This window comes from Nanorana parkeri, unplaced genomic scaffold (assembly GCF_000935625.1).
Source record: "Nanorana parkeri isolate BGI_ZX_2015 unplaced genomic scaffold, ASM93562v1 scaffold240, whole genome shotgun sequence".
Taxonomy (NCBI): domain Eukaryota; kingdom Metazoa; phylum Chordata; class Amphibia; order Anura; family Dicroglossidae; genus Nanorana; species Nanorana parkeri.
The window spans coordinates 124,153-130,822 of NW_017306508.1; the positions used below are offsets into that span (position 1 = coordinate 124,153).

At 43.6% G+C, this 6,670-nt stretch overlaps 1 protein-coding gene across 1 annotated transcript in view; it reads right to left on the reverse strand.

The window, feature by feature from the left end:
- Positions 1-6,670, reverse strand: part of DISP1 (dispatched RND transporter family member 1) — a 66,242-nt gene that overhangs the window by 35,282 nt on the left and 24,290 nt on the right. The window lies entirely within an intron of this gene.

Here is a 6,670-nt window from a genome sequence, read left to right on the forward strand (position 1 = left end):
TCTGAACAAGGACCTTCCTGGCAGGAACTTTTTTTGAAAAAATAAATAAAATAAAATTGCATGATTATATATGCTTTATCTACTTGGAAGAAACAAAATAAAAAAGGAAAACTTGTATTTGGATTTTCATTGCAAGAACAACACAGAATGTCTATTCACCCAGAAGGCGCTGCAGTTCCCCTTTAATGGCACCACGCCAGGTATGAACAAATCTCCTTATTTTTCATGACATTGGGTAACAAGTGTTACAAGCGCCCCATTGTTTCCGCTCCACCAGCCGGAACCAATCACAAGTACCCTATGAGGACACTGATACAACAAAGTGCACAAAGATTAAGGAAACTGACATTTGCTTCTGGTCATAATAATGCCTCCATGACTCACGCTTTGAAAGCGAGCCAAAGCGAAAAGGGACGGGAAAGCGAATGATGTGAGGAATCTTTCATGGCGGCACGAACGCTTTACTTATCAAACTTCTCCAAAAGCAATAAAGAAACATTTACGCAGACCTGTAAGCGCTTGAAAGTGTTGAAACTGGCTGCGGATATGAATGCGGAGCTCCAGGCAAACCACTAAAAGCGCACAAACAGTACAAACAATACATGCATGTATACTGCTTTAACGGCCAAATATGTCATTCTGCTCAGCCAGTCTTATAATTCACACAAGGCCAGAAAGCTGACAGCGATATTTCCTTCCCCACATGTCCCACAGAGATGAGAATGGCGAGTTACTGTCCAGTGAGCAGGGTGGAGGCAGAGAGGTGACACAGGAAGCTACAAAGCTGAACCAGGCAATAGCGGTGTCACATACCTGGCTACGCAGTGTGGCGGAAGTGCCGAAAAAAATAGAAAACCAGTCAGGTAAACCGTTTGCATATATGTATTCCAACAAGGTGGGGTTATCAAAACTGGAGCAGCTATTCGTCAAAACTGTAGCAGACAGAAAATGGAGCTGTTGCCCATGGCAACCAGCTTCTCCCTTTCATTTTCAAAACTTAACTACACAAACTGAAAAGAGACGATGATTGGTTGCCATGGGTAACTGCTCCGTTTTCTGTCTGCTCCAGTTTTGATAAATCCCCCCCAATGTATTTAGCAGCTTGCCTAGAGTGCCGTCAGTGCTGCTGAAGCATCCAATCCTGCATCTCCCTCACACAGGGTCTACACCCATGGCTGAAAGGGCAATGGCAGGTCAGAATCCAGGGGGGCCCAATGAAGGAGAACATTCAAAATTGGAGTGTAACAGGGTAGTTGGTTTTATTGAACTGCCTTTAGTTCCCCATCAGGTCTACCTAACCTACCTAGCAGCTGTTAGTGACTATGGAATCTGCTTCATGCCGTTCGCTGTCAATCACATAGACGGTAGACTTGATGGGGAACTACTCCCTCAGCTTCCCCATCAGGCTCCACTCACTCTTAAACTAGCCCTATATCAATATTTGCTAGGACACCATCAGCTGTGCATTTGACAGTGTCCAAGCAACCAATGATTCATCCCTGACCCCATTCAGCTGCCGGCCAGGAGATTCCCTGGCCAACACCTGAATGTAAACAAAGGGGCGGGGATACTGGCTGACATCATTGACCAAATATGACCATTGCCATATTTGGGCAATGACATCAGCCAGCATTTCTCTGCCTGCCTGTCTCTGTCCGCCAAATTAGAGTTGGTCTTAATCTGCTTTAGTTTCATTATCTATGAATTGGCATTCGATATCTATGACATTTGCATACCGAAAGGGGCATACAATCATGTCCTGCTCTTTGCTACACAGTAAGGCGGCTGTGTAGTAAAAAAAACATGTTTGCATTGGGAAGTGTCATCCATGTGTCCTAGCAAGGAATGGACTTGTTCCCGGCTGACAGCTGAATGTAAACAAAAGGGCCGCGATGCTGGCTGGCGTCATTACCCAAATACGGTAATGGCCATATCTGGTCTATTATGGTAATGGCCATATCTGGTCTATTATGGTAATGGCCATATCTGGTCTATTATGGTAATGGCCATATCTGGACTATTATGGTAATGGCCATATCTGGACCATTATGGTATTGGCCATATCTGGACTATTATGGTAATGGCCATATCTGGACTATTATGGTAATGGCCATATCTGCTCTATTATGGTAATGGCCATATCTGGACTATTATGGTAATGGCCATATCTGCTCTATTATGGTAATGGCCATATCTGGACTATTATGGTAATGGCCATATCTGGACTATTATGGTAATGGCCATATCTGGACTATTATGGTAATGGCCATATCTGCTCTATTATGGTAATGGCCATATCTGGTCTATTATGGTAATAGCCATATCTGGACTATTATGGTAATGGCCATATCTGCTTTATTATGGTAATGGCCATATCTGCTCTATTATGGTAATGGCCATATCTGCTCTATTATGGTAATGGCCATATCTGCTCTATTATGGTAATGGCCATATCTGCTCTATTATGGTAATGGCCATATCTGCTCTATTATGGTAATGGCCATATCTGCTCTATTATGGTAATGGCCATATCTGCTCTATTATGGTAATGGCCATATCTGCTCTATTATGGTAATGGCCATATCTGCTCTATTATGGTAATGGCCATATCTGCTCTATTATGGTAATGGCCATATCTGCTCTATTATGGTAATGGCCATATCTGCTCTATTATGGTAATGGCCATATCTGCTCTATTATGGTAATGGCCATATCTGCTCTATTATGGTAATGGCCATATCTGCTCTATTATGGTAATGGCCATATCTGCTCTATTATGGTAATGGCCATATCTGCTCTATTATGGTAATGGCCATATCTGCTCTATTATGGTAATGGCCATATCTGCTCTATTATGGTAATGGCCATATCTGCTCTATTATGGTAATGGCCATATCTGCTCTATTATGGTAATGGCCATATCTGCTCTATTATGGTAATGGCCATATCTGCTCTATTATGGTAATGGCCATATCTGCTCTATTATGGTAATGGCCATATCTGCTCTATTATGGTAATGGCCATATCTGCTCTATTATGGTAATGGCCATATCTGCTCTATTATGGTAATGGCCATATCTGCTCTATTATGGTAATGGCCATATCTGCTCTATTATGGTAATGGCCATATCTGCTCTATTATGGTAATGGCCATATCTGCTCTATTATGGTAATGGCCATATCTGCTCTATTATGGTAATGGCCATATCTGCTCTATTATGGTAATGGCCATATCTGCTCTATTATGGTAATGGCCATATCTGCTCTATTATGGTAATGGCCATATCTGCTCTATTATGGTAATGGCCATATCTGCTCTATTATGGTAATGGCCATATCTGCTCTATTATGGTAATGGCCATATCTGCTCTATTATGGTAATGGCCATATCTGCTCTATTATGGTAATGGCCATATCTGCTCTATTATGGTAATGGCCATATCTGCTCTATTATGGTAATGGCCATATCTGGACTATTATGGTATTGGCCATATCTGGACTATCATGGTAATGGCCATAGCTGGTCTATCATGGTAATGGCCATATCTGGACTACTATGGTAATGGCCATATCTGGACTATTATGGTAATGGCCATATCTGGACTATTATGGTAATGGCCATATCTGGACTACTATGGTAATGGCCATATCTGGACTACTATGGTAATGGCCATATCTGGACTATTATGATAATGGACATATTTGGTCTATTATGTCAGCCAGCATTCCCGGTCCCTTTGTTTGCATTCAGCTGTCAGTTGGGGGATTCTCCTGGTCTTAATTACCTCTAGTTTAATTTTCTATGAACTGATGGTCATTATTTGTGAATATGTCAGAGAATCTGTCGCACAAGTCAGATCTCACATGGTTTTCATGTCTTTTTTTGGCTTTTAATAGGGACCAAATTGCCAGAAAAGTGCCACAAAAGCTTTAATGAATTCCCCTGCCAATACAGATCTGGGGCAGCGCCAACATCTTCTAATCTACAGCTGAACAAGGAAATTGGCATCTTGGGGAAGTGGAGTCCATGTCGGGCTGGTTTGCAGGAAATGATGACCTGTCCTCTTCATAGCCCCTTTATTTAAGCATTGCTTTGTGTTCCAGGGTTGGAAACTCAAATAGTTTTGGAGTAAGGGATCACACTTTACAGAGCTGCCTTGAGGTGGCTTCACATGTATTTGCAAATGTATGCAACCAATTCTTCTGTTTTCATCCCGAGCTGTTAAAACAGTTTGTTTGTTTTTTCTGTGCCAATTAGCCGCTATGTACGTTGTGGATATATTGCCTCCCTGAAGACAGTCACTGATCATTAAGACTTCGTTCTTTTTTAGACTTATGTTCTAGTTCTGAATGTTTTCAGGAAAAGCCATTATCAGCTCCTCAGACGACCCTGCTAGAGCATCAGCATTGAGACACAACCTGTCATCGGGTTCTGTACACCGTAATAAAGGGAAAATAGATTTGCACCAAACACTCATCACCAACGGGCCTTGGAATTCCTCCGAGTGGAAGAAAACCCAATTTTGAACACAAAACCCACGAGAATAAGCGTCTCATCCACATTGAGATCACCTCACCGACCTCCACCACAGCACTGACAGCACAGCACATCGAATTACATTAATGTTCTGTTGTGATGAAGTGAAATGGGACTTGGTCATGTATGTAGCAGAGATGTCTGGCCCCAATTACCTCTGATAATAAAAAGGACAATGAGAGGAGGATGATAGGGGGACGTCAGAGCCTGGTTTCGTTTGAATATATTCCAGACAAAGCACACAGACATTCGTAAATTTCCGACTTTAGTTACAGGTTATTATGCCATTTATGTAACAGCTCCAGGAAAAGGTCTCTAGTAAAAACGACCATTTAAAGTGTGTGCCAGGGCAAAAGGAAAAATAAAATGTTCGGTACATTGCTGCAATCCATGCACGATTCCCCACAAATACAGAAAAATACCTTCTGATAATCCAGAAATGCACTCCTGTTTTGGTAGGACAACAAGATTGCTGTGGATTGAGTGGTGTCAGCTCTGCCCTGATGTTTTTTGCTAAACTACTCAGACCCCCCCCACTTTTACATCTCCTGCATGTTCTATCCAGGGCCGAATTTACTCTCTGCTGCCCCAAGGCCAGTTCCTCAATGCGCCCCCCTCCCCGCCAAACTCCCCCTCAATAGAGAATGGCAACCAGATGGCGGGGGCGGCAGGGTTGGTTTTAATTTATCACTATTTTAATTTTTATCTTTTTTTGTAATTATTTTTTACCACTTTTTAATTTTAATTATTTCTACTTTTTTATTTTTATTTATATTATTTTTTCTATTTCTTTTCACTTTGCTTTATTGCTATCACACAGGAACTAACAAGCCCCTGTGTGATAGCATTTGGAGGTGACAGGTTCTCTTTATGTAACCTGTCGCCTCTAATACAGGAGTACTGTACTGGCTCTCTTGTGACAGCTGAGCTGGGAAGGCTGCGAGTGCAGCTCTGCTGTCTCAGTGTTCACATGGTGCAGAGCAGGGAAGGGACGTTCTCCACTCTGCTCCCTGCTCTCCGTCCTGAAGAGAGGATCTCCATCTGCGGAGAGAGGTAGCCAGCGAGGGGAGGGGGGGAGACCTGCAGTCTGCATACAAGTGATCTCGCGAGATCACTTGTACAAAACAAGCGGCGGCTTCCCCGCTGTACATTTAGCTCCGCTTGCCCAAAGCAGGGCTAAATGTAGAAAACAACTACCTGCCCGGAACTGCATGTCCCGGGCGTCGGGATAGGAATTCCACACCCCTGCCGCCCGAGGCCTGGCCTCAAGGGAAACCCGGCCCTGGCTCTATCCTTTCATAAACCCAGCAAGAACACAAATATCCCCACTTACCTGCCAGAAATCTAAACTTGGACTCTTGGTTGAAGGAACGTAGATCCCACCTTGATCACTACAGTTTGTGGTGCCCGAGCAGCTCTCCTCCTCTCCCCTGTCTGCGTGCTCTCAAGCAATGACTGCATAGCATTTCTCTGGATGGGGCGATTATCTAATAGTGACAATGCCTGCCTGCCTAATGGTCACTTGTAGTCTCCTTCAGAATGATGAAAAACAGACATTTTCCTATAGAGGGGACCTTTCAGCAGACTCTTGATATGTCACAATATACGGCAATTGCATCATTTTTCAGAAAAGCTTCAGTTTTTTTGCATTAAAAGCCTTCAGTCCCATGACTTGGCCTAGGCTGAGATGATGCCATCAGTCTGCTGCAGGCCGCAGGAAGCATTTCCTCAGTCTCCTCTCCCCCAGGTAATCAGACTGCAACATTGTAACTTTGTAGCAAGTCACAAGTGAGAGGCTGCAGCAGAGGGCTGATCCCTGTCAGACATTTGTGAACACAGCCAAGAACTGCACAGGCAAATAGATTAATAAGACTCTGTATCAACTCTGAGCCGGGATGCTGACTCTGAAGGATGGCCAAACAAAGATGGCTATGTTACACTGGAGAGTAAAGTAGATGAAGGCATCGTCAGTGGGAGTACTGTGATAACTATAAAGGTGCCCATACACCTTACGACCATTGCAAGACTTTGTCTTGCAATGGTTGTATGCTTCTTGAAAGCCCGTACGATCTGCCCACCTTGGACGGGCAGATCGTACTTGCGATCATCGAAAGCCCGCCCCGCTGAGGGGCG